The sequence below is a fragment of the Sinocyclocheilus grahami genome, unplaced genomic scaffold (assembly GCF_001515645.1).
Source record: "Sinocyclocheilus grahami isolate Dianchi unplaced genomic scaffold, SAMN03320097.WGS_v1.1 scaffold36.1, whole genome shotgun sequence".
In the NCBI taxonomy this organism is placed as follows: Eukaryota; Metazoa; Chordata; class Actinopteri; order Cypriniformes; family Cyprinidae; genus Sinocyclocheilus; species Sinocyclocheilus grahami.
Genome location: NW_015505215.1, coordinates 47,367 through 60,596, shown reverse-complemented (window position 1 = coordinate 60,596; position 13,230 = coordinate 47,367). Strand labels below are relative to the sequence as shown.

General features: G+C 39.5%; 1 pseudogene; it reads left to right on the top strand.

Annotated features, from left to right (window-relative positions):
- Positions 1-1,324, top strand: part of LOC107581652 (sister chromatid cohesion protein DCC1-like) — an 11,086-nt pseudogene extending 9,762 nt beyond the window's left edge.
- Positions 1,325-13,230: the final 11,906 nt, after the last annotated feature.

Below are 13,230 nucleotides of genomic sequence, written 5' to 3'. Positions count from 1 at the left end.
TTTCAATAAACAAGTAAAGTAGTCAGGTAGTTATTAAGTTACTTACATTTTAGACACAATATTTACTGTTTTTGTTCTATTTCTACCATGCAAATAGTTCCAAACAAAGATCACAGTAGAAGTATTAAACATTCTTACCGCCACCTACTGGTGGTTTAGTATGTTTAAAAGTATGCATTTCCCCCACCAACATTTCTTATTTGTACATCCAAAAATGTATTTAAAACATTAATCTCATAACATTATTTATTGCTGTTGTAATTTTGCAGTGTAAATTATTTAATCTGACTGGTAACAGCCCTATAGTGTATATTGAATTTATTGATCAATTGTAATAATTTGACATGAAAGATGATGCATACATTTAAAAAGGTCTTTGTAAAGGTAAATAAAAATATGCAGATTTAAGTATGTAAAAGCTGATAGAACACTGAAAATATTGCTTTGGGAATAAATTGTTTACACCACCAGAAATCTTGGGGATGCAGTACATTTGTGGGGATATTTTGTATTGAATATTGTCTGCTGATATGAAAAGTTCACAGTATTTCATAGTAATAAATATCATTTATGACAGCGATGATATTTTTGTTTTCTTTTTACATTAAACGTTGAGTTGAAGGTGGTGATCCTTCATCCAGCCAGAGATGTCTGTCAGACAGGCTGCAATGCGAACAGCTACCGTTGGATCATCTGGTTGGAATGAGAAGTAGAGTTGAGTGTCATCAGCATAGCAGTGATAAGAAAAGCCATGTTTCTGGATGACAGATCCTAATGAGGAAATGTAGATGGAGAAGAGAAGTGGTCCAAGCACTGAGCCCTGAGGAACCCCAGTAGCAAAAAGTTGTGACTTAGAAAACTCCCGTCTTTCAAACATTTCCAGATAAGGATACAACTGGGAAATAAAAGTTGCACTGAGAAAAATGCGTCTCAAATGCTTTAAACAGCAGATGTGTCTGTCAAGCGCCTGACAGGATAAGCTGTGTCATATGCATTTTGTTTACTGAAATATGTTATTCCATTCATAGCGCACAGATGCGATTAATTGATAATCAAATTTGTTGATTATTTTCATTAGCGATTATAATATAATATAATTAGTTGCAACTGCATTTTTTGTTCTGGAGAAGTTGACATAGACCCTACAATAAGTTTTACAGACACAGCCCTCAACCGATTGTTTTTCTTCAACAGAGATCTCTGTGGAGAGAAGCAGACCACTGGAGCTCTCCTGACAAAACATGCACGTTCATCTGTGCAAAATGGTGTTAAGGTCTACAATTCAAGAAGGCCTGTGTCAAATTAACATTAAAAGTCATTGTAAAGCCACTGTTTGTTGCCTTATATGTTGTGTCAAAAATAATAAACATTAAATGTTGTTTTAGTATGGATTATTTTTACACTTTTGACACGTGAAGCCTTAATATTACTCTTTTACTGTTTCTTTATGTTAGCTTTCAGGACTAGCCTGTATGCAAAATGGAAATATTACTCTTTTCCAGTTTATGTTCCCCCCTTTTTTTATTTCTTGTGTGTACTGAATATATTTTGCTTTGATTGATAAATCATATAAGTTTTTTGATCATGCCAAAAGGCGCATCCATAACTTAAGACTTTTTTTTATCAAATGTTTATTTGCTAAAAATAATCACACATTACAGGTTTAAAATCCTGCATTACAATATAATTTGAAATGGGGAAAAAGCTGTGTGTTCTGTTTAAGTTCATTGTATAAAAAAAATCTCATGGCATGACCCCTTTAAGTGTTAGTTTAATTTAAGGGAGTTATGTAAACATCACAATTGTAGAAGAAGAATTGTAGAAAAAAAAAAGAGTTGAGCAGTAAAAAAGAAGGTTAGAGACAGAACTGTAAGAGGGGGGGCAGCGGAAAGTAGATTAACTGTGAGATGAAGTGTGAAAAGAATAAAACTTGATTAATGTTGCAGTTGAAAGGTAAAATAATACTATTTAAACAACCAGTAAGTGCTATTTGTATTTCCTAAATATATAAACTGCTGTTAGGTTTTGCTCTGAGAGACTTAAGGAACTCTTCTGGACGTGAGTTCTGGAATGAGTACTGAAAGAAAGAAAATGCAGACAAAATTCTGAATTTTATTAATTTATTTTTTCCACACCTCACCATACCATCATTGTCATTCTACTAGGTTTTCCTGTGTCAATTCTACCTTAATATTCTATTGAACAGAATTGCAGAAGTTGCAAAACTGTCTACTCTGCAAAAGTTGAGTTTAACTTATTGTGAAGAAGAACAACCAAAGTGGTGGAAGTCTCTGAAACATCAGTAGCAATCATAATTGTCTGTGTTTCTCTAATCTAGAATGCAGTCATTACATTTATGTTGCATTTATACTGGTGAGACAATAGACACACAAAAAGGATATCTTTACCCTTTTTTGTACTATACAGTATATGTTTCTTTGTTTGCTTGTTATTGAGCAAGTATTAGGTGAAATTATATTTATTTAAATGTTTCACATGTGTTAAATATTTTGTTTAACATGTTAATGTTTTCACAATGTGAAAGGTCACAATATGTTAATGTGTGAAAATATGTTTCTATATGGTCTGGAAGAGAATTACATTTACATGTATTCATTTAGCAGACACTTTTATCCAAAGCAACTTACAATTGAAGAATACAACAAGCAATTCATCATAAAGAGGCAAATAATCACAGGAGGTGCTTGTAATACAAAGTTTCAGACATTGTTCAGATTAGTACAAGTACTAGACGGGGGATTAAGGAAAGAGAAAGCAACGTTTTTTTTGTTTTTTTTATGATGCAGTCAAATATTGACGAAAGAGATTCAGCATTCCGGATGGGGGTGGGAAGATCATTCCACCAGCCAGGAACGGTGAACAAAAATGTTTTGGAAAGTGATTTTGTGCCTCTCTGTGATGGTACCACAAGGCGTTGGTCACTTGTAGATCTCAGGCTTGATGGGGTAATTGTTGATGAACCTAGCTGGATGGTGAAATCATGCTGTAGAGTCGGAGTGGCAGGGAAGATGAGAAGCCCTGTCTTTGCCAGGTTGAGCTGAAGGTGATATTCTTTAATCCATGCCAAGATGTCCACCAGATAGCCTGAGATCCGTGCAGCTACTGTTGGATCATCTTGTTGAAATGAAAGATAGAACTGTGTCATCAGCATAGCAATGGTAGGAGAAACCATGTGCCTGTATGATGGGTCCCAGTGATGTAGTGTATATGGAGAAGAGGAGGGGTCCAAGAACTGATCCCTGAGGAACCCCAGTGACTAGTTGATGTGCTTTGGATACCTCCCCTTCCCAGGCCACCCTGAAAGACCTACCTATGAGGTAGGATTCAAACCAGCGAAGTGGGATCCCTGTGATGCCCAGTGATGAGAGGGTGAAAAAGAGGATCTGATGATTCACAGTGTCAAAAGCAGCAGCTAGATCCTAGAATGAGAACTGATGATTTGGAATCAGTTTTCGCAATCCACAAGACTTCAGTGACTGACAGTAATGCAGTCTCAGTTGAATCGCTGAAACCTGACCGGTTAACGTCCAGTTGGTCATTCTGTGAAAGAAAAAGTGATACCTGGTTGAAAACAACTCGTTCAAGTGTTTTCACTATGATTGGAAGGAGAGAGACAGGTCTAGCTATCTACAAATGAAGTGTTTAATGTAGGTTTTTTGAGCAGTGATGTTACATGAGCCTACTTGAATGTGGTGGGGAAAATGCTTGTGAGAAGAGATGTGTTGAAGATATGTGTGAGTGCTGGTAAGAGAAATAGCTTGGAGAAAGTGTGAGGGGTTACACGAGCCTGCTTGAATGTGGTGGGGAAAATGCCTGTGAGAAGAGATGTGTTGATGATATGTGTGAATGCTGGTAAGAGAAATAGCTTGGAGAAAGTGTGAGGGGACTGCGTCTAGAGGGCAGGTTTTAGGATGGCTGGAGAGGAGAATTTTTGAAACTTCTGACTCAGTGAGGGGACAGAAGGAGGAGAGGGGAGTTTTAGCAGTGGATGTGGTTGGTTTGAGTTCCTGTGTGTGTGGAGCTGAGAACTGACTACTGATGGTTGTAGCTTTGTCTGTGAAAAATGTGGCAAAATCATCAGCTGTTAAATAGGTGGTGGTGGGGGACAGAAGAGAGAATTAAATGTTTTGAAGAGATGAGTCTGAAGTGCTGTTGATCTTGTGAAAATGTGAAGATTTGGCAGTATGAATTTCAGCAGAGAAAGATGAAAGCAAAGACTGATACATACTCAGGTCTGACGGATCTTTTGATTTGCGTCATTTTCTGCTGCCCTGAGTTTGGACCGATGTTCACGAAGAACATCAGACAGCCAGGGGTTAGAAGGGGTAGCACTTGCTGGCTTGGAGGTGAGAGGATATTGTCTAGACAATTCAATTCAAGTTTATTTGTATAGCGCTTTTTACGATACAAATCGTTGCAAAGCAACTTTACAGAAAATTAAGTTTCTACAATATTTAGTAGTAGCTTATCAGTGGTGACTGTCAGTTTATGTACATATGGCAGAAATGTATGGAAAAATCAATTAAAGACGTACTCAAACAGACGATGAACACTATTAACAGCAATTATTATATGATGTAATCAAACTTGTAGCAAAATTTGGTAGTTCTGTATGTTGTTTCAGGGTTGGCATCATCTGAGGTCTTCTGAGGGGTTGGCATCATCTCTTCTCAGGTGTTCTGGATCCAGACTGAAGCTTGTGTAAATCCTAGTTACGCAAAAACAGAGAAACAAATAGAGACATAATTAGCGTAGCTGCTGTTCCAACCAAGTAAAATTAATTTGTTTAACCCAATAATAATGTGCATTTGATCAGATATAACTGCAGTCCAAGATTATGAGATGCATTATTTGAATGCCTGGCCAAAGAGATGAGTTTTTAATCTAGACTTAAACAGAGAGAGTGTGTCTGAAACCCGACCGTTATCAGGAAAGCTATTCCAGAGTTTGGGAGCCAAATGCGAAAAAGCTCTACCTCCTTTAGTGGACTTAATGATCAGAAGGGTTTTACCAAAATGTTGTCAGCAATACAACTGCATGTGTAAATTAAGTTTAAGCTGGTTGCCTGATTTGTGAGTGCTTGTGGTAAGCCTTTTGAAATCAAATGAAGCTAGGAGTGAATAGAAGTCTGCAGCATAAGGCTTCTCCAGACGGATGTTGAAGTCACCAGAGACTACAAGTGGACTACCATCCTCAGGGAATGAGGACAGCAGCCCATCCAGACATTTAGACAAACTTCTCACATCATGCTTATCACATCTTTTTTTCTTTCTTTTTTTTTTGGTCATACAATGAAAGCCAATGTATTCCAGTGCTGTTTTGGACCTCACTAACTTTCTTTTTTCTTTTACAAGTGGCTAAACCTTTTGCACAGTACTAGATATGCTTACAAATAGTTACCAACTTCTTGTAGATTGGCTGTCTGTGCATAAATAAGTAATTCACAGCAACTCACATATCAACTTAGCAAAAGCTCCAGCAAAGATCGCCATTTGATTGGACAAAAAGATTTTTCAGCATGGCAATGTATTTTTTTCCTAATGGTCTATTTCTGTCTTCCATTGGTAAACGTGTTTTCATGCGCAACGCCGACGTCCTAGGTCATCCTCCAGGAGCTGCTTCCGTGTACAACAGTGAGCGCAAGCTAGATTAAATTGATTATTACGTTTTAAATATGGTAATTTTTCTTACAAAAACGCATCGATTCGCTACAGAAGGCCTTTGTTCACCCCCCGGAGCCATATGAGGCACTTTTTATTATGGATGGATGCGCTTTATTTCACTTATTTTGGACTGGTGCACTGCAACACCCGCTGACTGCCATTAAACAGCTTGGAAGATCAAAGACAATTTTTAATATAAAACCGATTCGTTTGAAAGAAAAAGTCCTATATGGATGGACAGGATGTCTTGAGGGTGAGTAATTCATGGGCTAATTAAATTTTTGGGTGAACTAACCCTTTAAATCTGTTCCATCATATTTGATCAAAATATGTGAAAATATTGGCCTATGCCTCGACAGTAATTAAACTTGACTTCTCTTTTTTTTTCCTTTGGTCAAATCAAACAGTCTAACAGTCTACATGACATAATCAGACAATTTCACAGGTAATCGTCTAGTTCGTTGAGGTTTTTCCTGTGCTGGTATGTTTGACCAAACCATTTTGGGATTTTGGGACTTTTTCCTGTCGTGGGATGTTCGATGCTTCTATACACAGTGACATATATCCTCAGCTCTTTTTTCCAATCAAGTCCCTCTGCCTGTGCAATTTTAATTCTTCTCATTAATGACGAGTTTTGGTGTTCCAATTCCCCATTGGCCTGAGCCCATTTGGGAGTGGTTCTCAGATGTTTAATGCCATTGCTCTCACAGAACACACTAAACTGTTCAGATTTAAACTGGGGTCCTTGATCTGGGCCCGTATTCACAAAGCATTTTATCTTACCACTAAGAGTTCTCCTAAATAGAGGTAAAAGTGTTTAGCTAAGAGTTTTTTCTTGAAACCTATTCACAAAGCTGCTGAAACAAACTTTTACTAAGGAATAGAGAGAAGTCTTAAACTAAGAGTAAGGGTGGGGTTGACCTCGTTGCTATGGATGATGTCAGCATGCTCACTAACTATGCACACAGTGATTGGGTCTCTGTCAGAGATTTATTCATAGAAATATTGTAGAGCACAATATGATGTTGCCATATTCAGATAAAGGTTTAAAAATACAAAAATATGTACATTCAAATAAAGATTTTAAAATGCAGGCTAAGTGTCACTAATTAAACAAGTATACTGTATGTTCAGTTAATTGTCAGCCTCTTACATGTGTGCTCCTCGTAAACAATTAGCGGATATGCAAATAAACAGCCTTTTAATTAACAGAGTAGAATAATCATAGCTGATAGTAAGGCATGTAAACGTAAAAGAAAACCAAACTGGACGCAAGAACAGCTGTTACTTCTTGCCCAACAACTTGTTAATGAAAACAACAGTCATAATACCCTCGCAATTAAGGCGACACCTTTTTAAAAGCTCATTATCGTCATACATTTCTAAAATGTTTCTGTTCCGGCAACAGCCATTTTAGGACAGTTTGTGACTTGGTCTTAGTGACTTAGGAGTTCTCTTCACTACTCCTAACGTTTCACAGATTTAGGAGCTAGTTTTAGCGCTAAAACGCTTTGTGAAATACTCTTTGAGCAAAAATGTAGGAGTCTTAAATTTAGGACTGACGCCCATTATTTTTAAGATTTTCTCCTAAATCGGCAAGTTATGAGCTACTATTAGCCTTAAAATGTTTTGTGAATACGGGCCCTGATCTACATGTGACAGGTAAGCCATGTCTGCTAAATATAGACTCCAGGCTGTCTATGATTTTGTCAGATGTTGTCAACATCAGTATATCATAGTCATAGTAGCAATTATAATAGTCGACCACAGCAGGTACAGAGTGACCAGTTGGGAGTGGGCCTAACAAGTCTATGGCCACATCCTGCCAGGGTCCATCTGGCAGTGGTGTGGGTCTTAGGGTGCTTTCACACCTGGCCCGTTGTTTCGGGAACCTGGCGCATTTCCCCCCTTAGCTCGGTTCGTTTGGGCATATGTGAACATGGCAATCGTGCTTGGATCCGCGCCAAAACAATCAGTCCGAGATCGCCTGAACGAGGTGGTCTCGGCTCGATTGAAAACGAACTCTGGAGCGATTCGGTTGTAGTGAGAAAGCAATCCGATCCAATGGACCAACGAACCAGGCTATATCACAATGTATGATGGGTATATAGGTAAGTTCCGTGAAAAAGCATTAGCTTTGTTGTTTTGCTAATACCTCAAAATGAACCTGTGAATGTTTGTGGGTGAGCATGTCTTCGCGATCCGCTGCCTCTGTTATCCGTCTTCCACCTCAGGCTGAGCCAGAACCCCACGCCAACAGTCCTCCTCCCTACGACGGAGACCCAAATTCGTGCCGGGCCTTCCTGTCCCAGTGCTCCTTGGTCTTTGCACTCCAGCCCCGCCATTATGTCACGGAGGAGTCTCGGGTGGCATTCGTGATCACCCTGATCAAGGGGAGGGCCCGTGATTGGGCAACTGCTGTGTGGGATGCTTGTGCCCCATTATGCGCCACACTTCAGGATTTCCGAGCCGAAATGATTAAGCTGTTTGACCGATCGGCTCAGGGTGACGAGGCAGCCTCCCAGCTGGCACGGCTGAATGAGGATGGTCGCTCAGTCACAGACTACTCCATCCAGTTTAGAACACTTGCGGCCGCCTGCGACTGGAATGAAGCCGCTTTGCACGCTAGGTTTCGGGAGGGGCTGGATGATGAGATCCAAGACGGAATTGTTACTCACGAGCTGCCTCGAGAGTTTGACTCCCTAGTGGAACTGGCACTGCGTGTGGAGGGGTGTCTTCAGCATCGCTGTCAGCGGTGGACTGCTCGACCCTCCTGGACATTGGGCGAGGGAGCTTCCAATTCTGCCCTTACCTCCTCACCTTCTGTAGCTGACCCGGAGCCCATGCAGGTGGGACGCCTTCGTCTCACAGCCAAGGAGAGGCAGGATCGACTGACTCGAGGTCTCTGCCTATATTGTGGGAAGCCTGGACACCGAGCCATCCGGTGTCCTTTAAAAGCCGGGGCCCATCAGTAAGCCGGGGGATCCTGATGGGCGCTTTTCCATGTCTCGAGTCCCCCAAGTCTCGTAACCTGCTCCCTGTCTCCGTTCAGTATGAGGACACCATTCACTCTTGTCCAGCTCTCGTTGATTCAGGAGCTGAGGGCAACTTCTTGGACATTTCTGTTGCAGCGCAGTGGGGCATTCCTGCCATTCCTTTCCCTTCCCCTATCTCTGTCCGCTCCCTCAATGGCCTTCTCCTTTCCTCCATCACCCACTTCACCCCTTCAGTAAGTCTAGTGGTCTCTGGCAATCACCGTGAGGTAATTGAGCTGTACCTCCTTGACTCCCCGGGTGCTCCTGTTGTCCTGGGGCACCCGTGGTTGGTGCAGCACAACCCTCATGTGGATTGGTCAGGGAACTCTGTGTTATCTTGGAGTCAGTCCTGTCTTGCTTCATGTTTAGGTGCTGCCTTGTCTCCTGTCTCCTTGTCTTCTGTGTTTCAGGTGGAGACTGTTGATCTCTCCGGAATCCCGGCGGAGTATCACGATCTTTCAATGTCTTTATCATCACTTTTGATCAATGTAAAGCATCCTTGCTAAATAAAAGTAATCCCCCCCCCCCAAAAAAGATATTGGGAAAAATGAAGGAAAGGGAAAGGTGCAGTTCAAGAGCGAACCTTTAATTCCACGGTCCCAGACTAAGGATTTATACCTTTTTATTTGATGGCCATACAAATAATAGGGTTGTCTGGTTTCAGAAATTGTTGTGGATGTATAGGCTATATACAGGAAGTAAGGGGCCAAAATTGCACCTTTTGGGGTACAACAGCTTGTCACTGGAATAGGACCCTTAAAAGGACATATTTGATCCTTTTTTACCCAATAGGTAGGCCTACAAATTAGTACCTTAAGGTTACGAATTACTACTCTAAGGTACTAATATGTACCTATTAGGGGTAAAAAAAAAGGTACAAATATGTCCTATATAATATATGTAATGTCCTTTTAAGTGTACTGCTACGGTGTCAAGCTGTTGTACCCCAAAAGGTACAATTCTGACCCCCTTTTTTTCTGTGTGGCCTGGATGAGTGTGAGATTTCCCGGCCTGAAATTACGTCCCAGTCCGGCCCTGCATACAACTATTTCCACACAGTGGCATAGCGGTTGGGCACGCACTGCAGTGGGGTCCCACGATAACCTCCCCATGCTGAGTTGCGTCATATTATGTGTCGACGATAGCCAGAGATATTGTCAAAAGCATCAAAAATTGGCAATATTAAGAGATATTTAGCATTTCCAGTTAATGTAGGCCTGTTACATTCTTATTATTATTAGGCATATTATTATTTATTAGGTTACTTTTATTATTAAATTATTTATTATTATTAAATTACATGAAATTACTGCCCCGCAATAATTTCATAGTGCATCACCGCATGACGCGCTGTGAGGATAATTGAAGTTTAGGCTATTAGCTTACTCCTCATTGAAAATGTTTTTAAAAGTTTTTTTTAAACAGGTCTATTAATTTATACAATGAATTATAGGCCTATAATTAAAATTATTAACACTGCAGTCAATGAAAATTAAGAGCAGCTTTATTTCGTGCACCGATTTTCAAAAACAACCTGTTTAATGAGAAATACGTTTCTTCTCATGTGTTTCACTATACGGGCCACAAGAGAAATATTAAGGGAATAATTTAAGACAGTTATAGGCTATACCGTTATCAGCATATGTTGAAGTGGTTTCGTCTCTCTTTGTCTCAGAGAATATGCGCTGTTAATGCAGCGTTAGAAAGCTCCGTCAGTTTTTTTTACTTTCATTTTCTCTATATTGACTGACGTTCACCGGCATAAAGGCTGATTTATACTTCTGCGTCGGACCTACGCCGTAGGCTATGCGTCAGTTTTCATTTATACTTCTGCGTCGTTGTCCGCGTCAACGTGCAGTACATGTGCAAACCGCTAGTCTGCAGTGTCCACAGGCATGTTGCTGGTGTAACCCGCAGTACCACGGCAAAATCCGAAGAAGAAGCGGCTCGTCGGAGAAGCATTATAGCCATCATTAAATCATTATTTAAAACTACAAAAAGGAGACAACAACAGAACAGGAGATGATGGCATTCTTTCAATCTGCACAAGGACTTGTACCACGGCAGATCAACATTGTTTGTTGCAGACAACTACTGCTGTATAATGCTGTGTAGTATAATAAATGATAAGTCACTTGTTCTTTGCTTTGTTTTATTTTATATAAGAAGGTGTAACATTAAAATATATTAAAGTGCACATAAACACACACAAAACTCAAGTACATATGGAGGGAGGGGTTCTTGTAGACCAATAACCGCGCTTGCGGTCTGCGTAGAATTGACTCTTGCGCACAGTTTGCGCGTTGCTTGCTTGTGTTTCTTGACCCCTCCCCCATAATATCAATTGTTTATAGGCCACATATTAGACACTTTTGTTTATTTATTTTTTATGTTAATGAAAGTGACACCAAAAAAACAGAAACATTATTAGGAAATCCTAAGGGGGGCTGTGCCTGGGCTAAGCAAGTTTCTGATGGGGCTATAGCCCAGTCAAGCGCCGCCACTGAAAAGAAGCAAAGCTACAAAGTAAATCCAGACGTCTGAATTTGGCAGAACATGTGTCTAGACATGAATCAGCTCATTAAAAGTAATAAAGCTTGTATTTGCCATTGCTTTACTGCAGTTTGGTTTGTTATTATCTGGTGTAGCATCATTTATATTTGCCTCAAAATGAATAGGTAGACATTTATTTTTAATTTTATCACAGCCAAGAATAACATGTTGTTCCTGAACTTTGACTTTCTTGACTTGCTTACTATTGTTGATCTCAACAGTAAAGAACTTCAGACGCTTTTTGCTGATGCAGAGGTTTCCTTCATACATCTTTCCCCCTGATGAGCACACAGCTATCACCCGTCTTGCTTCTCTGAAGGGAAGGAATGACTGGATCGGCCTGTCCCAGGTTTTGATTCTGTTAATGAACTTCTGCCATTCTCTTAGTTTGTGTGGATCAGTTGGTGTGCCTTTACGTAGGTGTTGGTCAAGGAAAGTGTCAAACGCATTCTGGTTCTTCGCTTCTGTGCAGGGCTGAGATGGATGCAGCATGTCCAGCTCACACAGACAAGTGTGGAGCACCACAGTCAAGATGATCATGAATGACAGCATTTTTAGGATCTGAGGACGTTTGTGTAAATGCAAAAATGTCATTATTTCATAATGCAGATTTGATAGATAGTCAGCATTAAAAAGTTAAAATGTATGTATTCAAAATACAGTACAACTTTAAATTGGTTATTTTAATGACTACTAGATGACAATTCAACAACAATGGAAAGACTCATTCTTACAACACTGATCAGCAATAATAATAATAATAATACCATAAAAAACAACAGACACACAAGTAATTAGGAAAAACTTATCACCATTTTGCGAGAAGTCCTTGTGTCCAATCAGATGTTTGTCAGTGCTTTGACTCAAGTTCAGGTTTATATAGGTTGGTGTGCTGTGGGAAAAACAATGCTGGCAGTAGGAAGTGGCTAACCATTGACTTTACACTTTAAAAATGAGCATTGAGGCTTTCATTTGCAAAAGAAGTGTTGAAACAAGTTAAAACTAATATTTAACAAATCTGAAACATAAACCCATAAGTATAATTTCACATTCCCAATAACAGGAAAATGAAGAAGACGAAAAAACACAGAAAGCATAAAGATGTTGTTTCTTTTTGAGGTTTATCACCATTTATGTAAAGTCATGCAGCAGAGCTCGAACTGAGGCGGTTGCAATCTGTGACTAAATGCAGATTTGACTAGCTCGAAAATCAGTTTGTGACTGACATTTTTTAAAGAATTTTGAATAGTGGATACAACTGAGCATTTAAATAAGAAATAATGCATAATAAATATAAACTACATTAGAAATATTATAATTTAGTTGGCAAAAAATAAAAAAATAAAAACTCTTGTGCATGTGTAGGGCTTCAAGTTTCTGACCACATCTTGACTGGTGACGCCTGTGGTCTTTCTTTGAAGCTTGTGACAAAGATTACCTCAAATTTTATCTTTCTTTCTTTCTTTTTATTAATTAAAGCAGTATTAATTTAAGAATCAACGATACTGGTTTTATGGACTGAAACTGCTCCTGCACTAATATCATTTTGCATGGATGAACAAACATTTTTGATCAGGAGAGCTCTAGTGGTCTGCTTCTTTCCACCCAATTAGTTTTTTTTTTCTTTCATCATTTCATCATTCCATCATCAAAAAGGGAAAGCAGTGCAAGTGTAATGATTGGTAATTTTGCTTCATCCATCAGCTGATGTGGTAGTAAGACATCTCAGAGGTTTTAACAATTCAATTTTTAGTGTCACGTTGCAGTTGGCAGTTTAAAAACCTGTCATTCTCACCATTGACCGCAGCAGTATTACTCTGACTCAGTGGAGAATCACACATCATGCTTGAGGTTTTGAGAGGATGAAAATTGTGAGTGTGCAACATCAACTGGTTCTAAAAAGGGGGGGGGGGGTTATTTATTATTCTCTAATAAATTACTTGTTCCATTATTTGTAT